The following is a 12,704-nucleotide window of genomic DNA, read 5'->3' on the forward strand; positions in this document are numbered from 1 at the left end:
AGATTGACCGTCACATTATAACGCTTCCACGGCTGAAAGGGCGAACATGTTTGAGGGGACGGAGATTCGAACCCGCGACCCTCAGATTGCTAGTCGAACGCCCTGCCGAAATATGAGATAAAAAATAACATTGTGAATAATAATTAAATGTCCCTCGGCTGCTCAGAAATAAGTTTGGTAACTTATACCCCTAAATTCGTGGTTCGATTCCTCCGCTGGGCACAGTTCAGGTTGCCCATTGTGCAGCTTTGCACTTAAAACAAATAAACGTAGCTAACTAAACATTAGAGATAATTATTATCGCAACTAGTTGAATAAAAGAAATAAGAAATGCACTTTAAAAGAATATGTGTTCCAATCGACATTGATTTACAAATAAACGACATAACCTAATTGTTTTACATATAAGATAAACTTCTATTTAGAATGTTTAGAATACTTGAACAAAACCCTTTTTTTTTCGAGTTTTATACTTCTTCCTTTGATAACAAACTGACGTACTCAGTCTCAACGGCCGAGAACAAAAGTGACAGTGTGTGTATATATTGATGAAAGTCAGTGTGGAAGGAAATAAATGGATTTCTCAGAGCGCCCGTACACAATAAAAGCAGGAAACTGCCTGAAATATAATTGTGTTTCCCGGAGCGATTTGGGAACAAAACCATCTGTCGTCTTCCATTAAAAAGCGGCTTTATTCAAATCGCTAACAATTAATTCAACCATCAGTCGAAATTCATCAACGAAGACAAAATGCATTAAGCTGCACAAACAGAGTGCCTTCATCATTGACTGTAGTGGCAGGTGAGCTATTAAAGACTATATCAGTATTTTCCATGGAAAATTGAGTTATCACTCACATCTTCTGGGTTGTCTATCAGTGGAAGGTAAGAAACCCGGGAATTTAGAGAGAGAGGACTACTGAAAAGTGATTTTCATAAAGTTTCACTCTATCACGATACAGGGAATATAAAGTACTCTTGTGACGACTGATTGAACACGCAAGATTAAAGCCCATGAAGGCCATATGTTTTGAAAGTTATATATACATACATTTATCTATATAACAAATTACCCTTTCTCATGAAATATATTCTACAAACTAAGAACTTAAAGAGCTTATATACTTAATGTTGTTGTTGTTGTTTTGTGCTTTTTTTTGTACTAATAAAAAAAGTTGTTGTTGTTGCGTGACTTATTTTAGCGACCCTCTAGAGTCTCATGTTTTTTTTTTCTAGCTTTCAACATATTTTAAATAAATATATATATTTTACAAATTGATAAAAGAATTTAAAAAACCTATAAACTGCGTTCCGAAAATTAAAGTGTGTTAAATTCACCATAGTTTGATAAGATACTGTGAAAACTAATTTTTAATCGAATGTTGTTAGTAAGATCATGTAAGCAAAATGTATAATTTGAATTTTTTAAACGTTTAAAAAGAAAAACAAATTTCATATTTCGTTCCAATAATCAATTATAATTATAAGTAACAAAAGGTAATCAAACACGAAAGAATGCCTATCTACTGAGCATTAATACCTATCTACTGAGTATTAATACCTATCTACTGAGTATTTATTACTATCTACTGAGCATTAATGCCTATCTACTGAGTATTAATTCCTATCAACTGAGCATTAATACCTATCTACTGAGTATTAATTCCTATCAACTGAGCATTAATGCCTATCTACTGAGTATTAATTCCTATCAACTGAGCATTAATGCCTATCTACTGAGTATTAATTCCTATCAACTGAGTATTAATGCCTATGTACTGAGTATTAATGCCTATCTACTGAGTATTAATGCCTATCTACTGAGTATTAATGGCTATATTCTGAGTATTTATTACTATCTACTGAGTATTAATTACTATGTACTGAGCATTAATGCCTATCTAGTGATTATTAATTACTATGTACTGAACATTAATTACTATTATTTTTCATTCACTATAAATAGAAATCTTGTTCTTATTTATTTGTGAAAAGGTGTATTTATTTTCACTATTTCTAAGTCCTAGGCTATATACAGTACACGTATCTGAATAAGCTCTTGGGTTTGGACTGAGAGATTCCTGTTTTAGAGACACCAGGGTTAAACATATTCTAGACAACAGATTTCTTGGTACGGAGACTAAAACTTGTTGAGGGTTTTATAAGCATAGTACTGTCCCGTGTTTGTGAGACCCCCAACAACTGCCTTAAACTCGTAACTTGAGCTATTAGCTGTTTGTCATTTATCCATTGCATTAGACCTGATGGCATAAGTATATGTGACATTTTTTATTGCAAAGTTTTTTTTAACTTTAAGTCATAGAACACTCGTTTTAATGCTAAAATAGAAAAATATATAATGTAATAATGTTTCTACGCCAGATAGTGTAAATGAAAAACGATTCATATTATTGAATGATATAAAAAAAACCTGTGCTCATTTTCATTTTCTATTATCTATAGATTTATATGTATTATTATTATTATCTGTATTTGATATTGATGTTCAACTCTTCCAGTTTAGAATTTTGAAACAGGAAGGAGCATTAGTGGTTCATAATAGAGTTGGCACAAGAATCTGCTCGAAACTTTATCAGAAAATTCGGGCAAAAACCACTTATTCTTGAAACAATATTCAAAATCTTCCTTTTCAATAGTTAAGACCGCCCAAACATTGATAATAAGCAAAATAAGTGATTTCACGATTGCTACACACAATCAAAATTTGCATATTTGTTCATATTATTATTATTATTACTATTATATTTCACAATTCTACAGCAAAATAGACTGTGTATTCTGCACCAAAACCCAGATAGATATACTACATGAAACGCTACGAATGCCCATGACCTATTTAAAAGTTGATTATTTTTCACTGAAAATTTAGTTACGTGGTTATGAATACATAATAGATGTAATGTTGTTATGCCTTTGTGCTCGACGCGTTTTAAACGCGTGTTTACACGAAACCACAGGCACAAAGCAACCTGTAAACAATTACTTTAAAAGACACAAAGCTTTATTTAAAGCGATTTTTAGACATATTTGTTTTATGTGAAAAGGATTCTTTTCTATTGGTAAAATGTTCTGCGTGCTTAGTGGAGGTTGTGTCTTACTCTAGGCATGAATTGCCCATTGCTTTGCATTAACAAAGGCAACATACAAGATAATTAAAAACTGAGAATTTAAAATCTATAAATATGGATCGCAAAAAGTAAGCAAACAAGGCTTGAGATCCACTGCTGACTGTTTGTTCAAGCTACAAATCTCTATTATGAACCAATTATAAAATTATCGCAAATGATATATATATACTGTAGTGTGGGATCGCACAGGAATTTTGCAAAAACTGAGAGAGTACTTTTTAACTTAGTTCGATCTCCTTAATTTTGTCGTGCTTTGACATTTTCTAAGTTCTTCGCTTTCTGCCATCATCAAATCCGGTGTTTTCCCAGTGTGCGCGTTAGTTGGAAACTAGAACTCGTGTACTTTCTAGCACATTAATTGTAAACTTCTACGTGATAGGTTCCCGACTTTGCTGTTGCATATCGTTACTACAGCGATATTGTTCATAGTTACTCGAGTTTGCTGTCTCTGCATGTACTTCCGCGATTATATTTCAGCAGGATTTTAATAATGGACAATTATCATAGTAGATTTTCCTACTCAGACGACAGTGGTGATTCTTATTTACTGTTTCTTATACTTAGCGGAAATCGTAAGTGCGCATTCAGCATTTATTATCACTGTATATAGCAGTTTTTCATATAGCTATTGTTATTTATAAGTAGTTGGTGTTAAGGTAGCTGTTGTAAATGTTGTCGATAATTCGCGACTTGTGCTAAGTGTGTCACTGTTGTATATTTTGAATGCATTATTTGTGTCGCTGTATTCTAGCAAACACTTGTGCACAGCAGGCTGTTGAAGAACATATATACGTGTCATGTAGACCTAACAAGGTAAGCATGTTACTAAATCTGTTTGCATTGCATTAATCTGTGTTGTATTATCTTAGAAAAACATTATTCTGTTCTGATGAGATTGCTTTGTTGCTGCTCGTCTTTTGTTACATTAATGTGATATTGATGGAAGCCAGTAATTAAATCTGTGATGATACAATCTTTGCCTTCATGAGGGTCCTTTGACAACAACTTTACATTTTATTTGTTGTAGTTGCATAGCAGTATATGTATTTATTCTTTGTTGTACATTTGTTATTTGTTTTGAATAAGTTCAGTGTGGTGGTTAGGTGGAAAAAAAAAGCCAATGCAGCAGTAAACTGTTAAAAAGCACGTAATATTCATCTGTAATAATATGCACGTATGTAGCTTAAAATTTGTTATTCATAAATGGACATTAAAAAAACAATTTAAGAAGCAAGATTAATAAAAATTGTTAAGTTAAAAAGGGGAGGGGGATAGGGATCGCCAAAAAAAGAACAGAAACAAGTTGAACCGAAATGCAAATATTACATTTTCAAGCCTACAATTATGGACTCTAAAAAAATTAACAAACAAGGCTGGAAATAGTGTCTAAATTATTTTCTCAAGCTACAAATCCCTATTTTGACTCCATTAAAATTGATAAGTACTGTAGATATGAAGTCAAAATAAGTATTCGTAGCTTGAGAAAATAACGTAGACACTATTTCCAGATTTTTTTATTTACTGTTGTGAGGCCCTGGCATGACATGACCTGGTGATTACGGTGCTCGACTCACACACAATCTTCCGGTCACGGGTTCGAATCCTCGTCACCGAACATGCTCGCCCTTTCAGCTGGGAGCGTTAGAACGTGACGGTCATTTCAATTGTTCGGTGGGTGGTGTTTACTAGCTATTTTCCCTCTAATCTGTCACTGCTAAATTAAAAACGGTTCGCTTAGAAAGCCCTCGTGTAGCTTTGCGCGAAATTTAAAACAAACCAAACTAATCTATTACGAAAATAATTGGAGAACAAAGAAATGTAGCAAGGTTTTCAGGAAACCATATTCACGGATTATGCACTTACTAAAACTTTCAACCTTATTCTTTCAGACTAATAAGTTTGTTTGTTTGTTTTGAATTTCGCGTAAAGCTACACGAGGGCTATCTGCGCTAGCCGTCCCTAATTTAGCAGTGTAAGACTACAGGGAAGGCAGCTAGTCATCACCACCCACCGCCAACTCTTGGGCTACTCTTCTACCAACGAATAGTGGGATTGACCGTCACATTATAACGCCCTCACGGCTGAAAGGGCGAGCATGTTTGGTGGGAAGGGGATTCGAACCCGCGACCCTCATATTGCGAGTCGAGCGCCCTAACCACCTGGCCATGCCGGGCCAGACTAGTAAGTCAGTGGAGCCTGAAAGAAGTTGCAGCACCCAGCCTAAAAACTAACAAACACAAACGAGATATATTCTCCGGTTATTTACTTCTCCGTATAATGTTTATAATGTTTCACTGGTGTGCTGTGATCTATGTTAGTGTTTGACTTTCACATTTTCGTTACATATAGGACAAAAATATTGTACATTATCCCCCTAAAACTACATTTACATGGCCAGGTGGTTAGGGTGCTTGCTCGCAATCTCAGGGTCGCGGCTTCGAATCCCCGTCCCACCAGCTGTGCTCGTCCTTTCAGCCGTAAGAGTGTTATAATATGACGGTCAATCTCACTTTTTGTTGCTAAAAGAGTAGCTCAAGAATTTGGCGGTGGGTGGTTTGACTAACTACATTCCTCCTAGTCTTTAACTCTCCCTCGTGTAGCTTTGCGCAAAATTAAAAAACAAACAAATCATTATTAAACGTTTCAGCAAATCACTGAATTTTTCGACAAACAAAACTGATTTATATTGTGTTTTTGTTTTGATTTGTTTTTTCTGGTTAGCGGAGGGGTGCACGTGTAAATTGGTATTACGATAGTAACTGGAGGAATGACAGGATATTTTCGGCAGTTAAATTACAAGCAAAAAGCGTAAGTGAATTCGAAGGCCGTGATAGAAAAAAAAAATGGCGGAACAAACATAAGGCTTGAATTGGTGAATATAAATAGAATATATGCAAAAGTCAAGACCTAGACAGAAAACAAACAATAACTTAATGCAAATATATTCAGTGGAAAGATTCAGTCACGTACTCTACTTTTGACTTTAAAGGCCAGCAGAATGTCACGCCTTTACACCACATATTGTTTAGTCTGCTGTTTAGACTATACCTTATATTAAAAAATATTGAAATGTTGTTTCTCACTGCTGGACCAAATTGAACTCTTAATTAACCTAAAATTCACTTACAGTGCAATTAATTAAGTCTTCCTGGTATATCGCCAATTAGAGAACAGTTAAAGGTGGAAAACTTTTCCATAATCCCATGTGAAGATTCAGTTAGAAACCTCAAAAAAGATAACTTTACTGGTTACAACTAGAAAGATGTGACATCCTCAGATCACGAGTTTCAAACAGTAAATAGTAGACCTCTTTCTATACATTAAGCTGCGATTTTAACTTCTCAGTGAATTATTTTTTTTTTTAGATTAGAATATTACTGTTTTTAGTGCTTTATTTATCTGCTTTCGGAGACGTTTAATAACAATATTGTGATATTTTTTGCCAGTAAGACAATCGCATTACATCTGTATGCATCACAAGTATGGCTGGAGAAGTGTAAGCAAAGAAATTCGAAAAATCAAATAAAAAAGTGAGAAAAACTAAACAACCACGCTCTCGTTTATAACCTAACGAATATCGTAATGAAAGAATTAAGTTTTTATTTTATTTTAAAGTATTCTATTTTAATAATATTGTTTTGAAAGAAAAGTTTATCCTTATTGAAAAGGATTTAGCTCTTTTGTTCAGCAATGGTGCCTAACGTATTGGGAGTAAAGAAAGTTTGAAATGAAGTTATAAAACAACTTTCCTTAAAAGCATTTTAGTGAAGTGTATATAAGACAACTTTACTTGGTAATTAATTCTAGCTTCATGCTTCATAATGGGCATAATAATAAATTAGTTGTGCTCTCTAAGTAGATTAGAAATTTGTCGTTAATTTGCTCTCATTACGCCTCCTTCGAAGAAGAAAAAGCTGATAAAGCTAATGAGATTATATTAAGGATAAAGATACTTTATCACAAAACGAAACTTAATAAAACTAAGTTTGAGTATTGAACCAACTTTTGCTTCTGTTTCCTGTTATTTCTTTAATCTTTCTACTAAACATTAATGCAAAGTCATTTTGGAGACAAAAATATACTATGCAAATCAAAATACAATACACAACGACGGAGCTCCAGTGGACTTATTGTTTTAGGAAAAAAGCGTCCTACCAATTGATTAAATTATTTTGCTATGTATGAAGTATGGAAATGGCACCTTATGTGCACGTGAGTTAAACAGCTGGGTCAGAGACCTCTATATTTCAGATAACTAATTATGATCTAATGATCAGAGGGAAAGCAGGCAGCTAGCAAGAATTGCCGCTAAAAAGGCTTTGTCCGGCTTTTCGAACCCAATAACCGGATTAAATGTCCAATTTATAAATACCCACCCACAGTTAAAAGTGTGTAGAATTTCAGCGACATAACATCTCGAACCTCAGACCCTTCCATCCGTAATCCGACATGCAAACAACTTACCCACGCCTGCTGTAGTGTATAATATGCGCCTTCCGGAAAAAATGCATACTTCTAGTCATTATTATAAGTGTAATATTCACTCGCCAGTATTTATTATACGTTCTTTATTATATGTAAAATAAGCACTCTCTTTGCATAATCTACACTCAACATGTAGAACTGTTGTTTTCAGTAGAATCCACAATAAACATTATGCTTTTATACCATCATTGTAACTCTGTTTTTATAATGATTTTATAAAGTGGGAAGGTTTTAGACAAAACAACAGCAAAATTACTTAGCAGGTTTTCAAAATAATAACAATATTACTTTGCTAATCAGGAAAGCCACATTTAATTCATTTTCATAAAGCGAGAAAAATGTTAGCGGTTTATTGGATATTTGTTAGGCTACATTACAATAGGATATATATATATATATAGGTTACTAGTTAATGAAAATATCGTTTAAAAAGGCTTAAACTAACCTTTAATGTCATTGTCCATTCAGAGTATCCCAGTAAAAAGGGGAGAAAAGGAACCTTTAGACGAGCAACCACGTTGTCCTGTGTGAAAGAAGGAATGCTATAATCCACGAGAACAGATCTATTAAACATACATGTAATGACTAGATGTAATTCCGCAGGATCCCTGAAAGTGTTCTGTTTCATAAATAAATACAACCAAAATTAAGGGTAACAAATATTTTTATTTCTTGCTTTTGGAGTTCATATCTTATGCTGTGTTGTAGTATACAGAGTGCATAATTTTTCTCGCGATTCATGGCATGCGCACGTTTTACAGTACGAATTCCAATGTTAAGCGTCCCTTATGCAACGTCATTTTAGTGTCTACTGACTGACTGACAGTCAACACACTACTATATAGCGGTGCGAGTGGTTAAAACAGGTAATCCCTCCAAGCGACCTTTCTGGGAAATTAAGTATATACTTTATGGAAAGTAATATTATGCATAAATACAGACTTGCTTTATTGATAAAGATGATAATATTGTGTAACCTTGTTCTGTGTTTTGCTTTGTATGTGTGTAAGCTAAAAGATTGGTATTTCATTTATTAATTGTCATATTCAAAATAATCTTCATAAGTGTAATTGTTCTTTTTATCGATTGATTTATTAGGAGTTCTCTACTCTATGCATTCATCTGCTCCATAGATTGATTGCTGCTCAGGTAATAGATCATATAACTTTATAATATAGAATCGCCTCCTTCAAAACTCCATACCCATATACAGTAAATCAGTTTCCGAGTGATAATTGTTTATTGGTTGTATTTTCATTTATTTATGACGTACCTGTTATCATTTTATTTCTAAATAAGCATAACCTAGTCACATACATTTTTTAATAGTAATAGTTCATGTGTTTTTTGTAATTCTTTAAAATATGAAAAGGGAGTGTGAAGTATGCGCGTAATAATATCTGGGAAAGTGCTTATAATCTAATGATAAGTGCAAATTACATGCAGAACAAGCACTAGGGAGTACAACTTCTAGGGAAGTGCTTATAACTTGTTAAACCGACTCATGGATAAAGTTCTAATTAAACTGGGTTTCCATATTCGTGATGGGCACCGCACAGATAACCCATGCCCATCACGAATATGGAAACCGTTGTTTTTTATTATTGTTCTTGTTAAGCACGAAGCTACGCAATGGGTTATCTGTGCTGAAGCACGAAGCTACGCAATGGGTTATCTGTGCGGTGCCATTTAAAGCTAGTTGTTTTTTTATTATTGTTCTTGTTAAGCACGAAGCTACGCAATGGGTAATCTGTGCTGCACCATTTAAAGCTACCAGCTGTGTTGTACCATTTAAAGCTAGTTGTTTTTTATTGTTGTTCTTGTTAAGCACGAAGTTATGCAATGTGCCAGCTGTGTTGTATCATTTAAAGCTAGTTGTTTTTTTTAATAATGTTCTTGTTAAGCACGAAGCTACGCAATGGATTATCTGTGCTGTACCATTTAAAGCTAGTTGTTATTTTTGTTGTTCTTGTTCACATTGCGTAGCTTCGTACTTAACAACAACTAACTTTAAATGGTACAGCACAGATAGCACATTGCGTAGCTTCGTGCTTAACAACAACTAGCTTTAAATGGTACAGCACAGATAGCACATTGCGTAGCTTCGTGCTTAACAACAACTAGCTTTAAATGGTGCAGCACAGATAGCACATTGCGTAGCTTCGTGCTTAACAACAACTAGCTTTAAATGGTACAGCCATTCTATTAGAATATATGTATATATTAGTCTTTCATATTAGTAAGTGCTTTGACTTTAACAAAAGCTGGATTTAAGCAAATGTTTATTTTATTTATAATAGTGTTTTTTATCACCAAATGTGATGTGCTCTAATTGATACTTTCATAGCGATTTCATTCGCGTTCTTTAAAAAAATCTATACTTTTCATTTCAGTATTTTGCGTTCATTTTGTTATAGTCTCTTTTTACAACATATTTAATCGGTGCTAAGCTGAATGCTAACAAAACCTAGGACTGGCTTTATAGTAGAGCTTTGGAGTTTTGAGGTGGCGAACAGGGTTTGAATCCGAGATACCATAAAATATTCCCGTTACTTTAAGTTGTGGAGGCGTTATAAGCGTGTCATTCAATCCTTCAACTTTCGGACTGGCTGTCTTCCTTTTGGTGGTCAATAGTTCAAAGCCAGCGTTAGTAGTTTTGACATAAATACAAAATATAAATGTCAAAGAATAAGAATTTTGATTTAAAGTTGAACTGACAAAGCTGTTAATTAAATCTGGTTGAAGGTTTAAACAAATTGTTGTCATGATTAGTACCTTTACGATCCCCTAATTCTAGTCCCCCAAAGGGACAGCGCTAAGTCTTCGGATTTACAACGCTAGAATCAGGGGTTTGATCACCTCGGTGGACACACCAGATAGCCCGATGTGGCTTTGCTATAAGAAAACACACACACCCTAATTCTAATTATGAATTACTTATAAAACCATTTTTTGCTAGTTAAAAGAGACATTTTAAGCTTCATAAATTTAAAGCTTTATCTCAATAATTCTTAAATACATTTATCCTTAAGTGTCTGTAGAAAATGTAATTCATCTTATAATTGTTTTAATCACATTCTTTCCGTTATTATAATCCTTCGCTTGTAGTCATTTATATGTATTTCTAAATCAGTTTGTATGGTCTATTTGGAAGGTCAGATTTGGTTGTTATAAAACCAGTAGCGCTCTTTCAAAACTTTTATAGTCTGTTTTTAAGTATTGTACAAGTAAAAAAAAATTCTCGAACACCCTATACGTTTAATAAACTATTTATTTCAATGTGTGTTTTAATTAGATTTAGTATACTGTGTTTTGATAAAGTTATATTTTCTTTCCATTTTACTTACATTTATAGTTATCCCTAGTCGCTTCCCTTATTCGACGATTACTACTTAGTATCTTCTAATCATTTTTCTGGTTGTGTAAGAGCTAACTGAAACCTAATGTGATCTTTTTTTTCCTGGATTCAGTCTTAGACAAATAATAATAATTTATACCCTACGTTTTGACTGCTGTCTTCATAGAAGTCCTCATCAAGACTATCTATGGTGGTAATAGATCCTGGATATTCTTGTTAGAAAGGATGGTGTGCTACATAATCGAAATGTAAAATATATAATTAATTAGACTTTAATATCTAATTCAAAATAATGACTAATTAATAATCAGACATAGGTAATCGCATAGGCTACTAACCATGACAACGATTGGTAACAAGTCGCCACAACTAAATTGTAAACACAATTTACAAACTCTCTCTCTCTGAAAGAGTTAAATAACCTAAATTGACCGCCTACGGCTAAGGTGGAAATATTAAATGAAATTTTAACTTTCTAGTACAAAAAAAAAAAAGAAAACCTGATATTGCGTTGACTTTTCACAAATTGCTATTCATTCACGAATAAACCGATTTTTCCGTTATTTTTTTTTATAATATGTTCAACTTGCACGCAACCTTATGCGACACATAGGGTATGTTTGTTTGTTTTTGTTTTTAAGCACAAAGCTACAAAGAGGGCTATCTGTGCTCTGCCCACCACGGATATCGAAACCCGGTTTCTGGCGTTGTAAGTCCGGAGACATACCGCTGTGCCACTGGGGGGCGACACATAGGGTAAATGGCCAGATCAGAAACACTAGGGTTCTGTCATAGATGTTTCTAGGCCTCAGATAGCCTGGTGGTTAAGGCGCTCGACTCGCAATTTGAGGGTCACGGATTCGAATCTCCGCCACCGAACATGCTCGCCCTTTCAGCCATGGGGCGTTATAATGTGACGATCAGTCCAACTATTCGTTGGTAAATTAGTAGCCTAAGAGTTGGCGGTGGGTGGGTGGTGTTGACTAGCTGCCTGACCTCTCGTCTATTACTGCTATATTAGAATCGGCTAGCGCAGATAGCCCTCGCGTAGCTTTGCGTGAATTCAAAAGCAAACAAACAGATGTTTTTAATTTAAGACTTCTGTTTGTTTGTTTATTTATTTATTTTAGAGCAAAGCCACCTAGTGTCCTCCGCGAAAAATCATCGAATCTCAGATTTTAACGTTTAAGTCCATAAGCTTATCGCTGTCTTATCGGTGGATTTAATACTTCTATCCAGAGGGTTTATTTCTTTTTCTCAGTATTTCACGCAAACCTGCACACGGGCTACTTGCACATAGCCGTCACTAATTTTGAACTTATAGACTAGAGGAAAAGTAGTCAGTCAACAGTGCCCACCGCCAACTCTTGACTGACCGAATGGTGTGATTTAATCTTAGCTCCTACGGCGCATCAAAAGTGCCTGACCATTGTTGAAGCATATTTTTTACAGTCTAATAGTTTCCTTACCATACACTCATATGATATATTTTTACCACAGTGGTACAAACTTCAATTACTCATTTTGTGACGTAATAATAATATAAGTAGATTCTAACGTTTTGGTAAAGCTAGTAGAATTGTGTCAAGGTAAAATATCAACAGCGTGGTCTTTTATATCACTAGTTGGTTTGGTTTGTTTTGAATTTCGCGCAAAGCTACACTAGGGCTATCTGCGCTAGCCGTCCCTAATTTAACAGTGTAACACTAGAGG

Source organism: Limulus polyphemus, unplaced genomic scaffold (genome assembly GCF_000517525.1).
Source record: "Limulus polyphemus unplaced genomic scaffold, Limulus_polyphemus-2.1.2 Scaffold83, whole genome shotgun sequence".
NCBI lineage: Eukaryota > Metazoa > Arthropoda > Merostomata > Xiphosura > Limulidae > Limulus > Limulus polyphemus.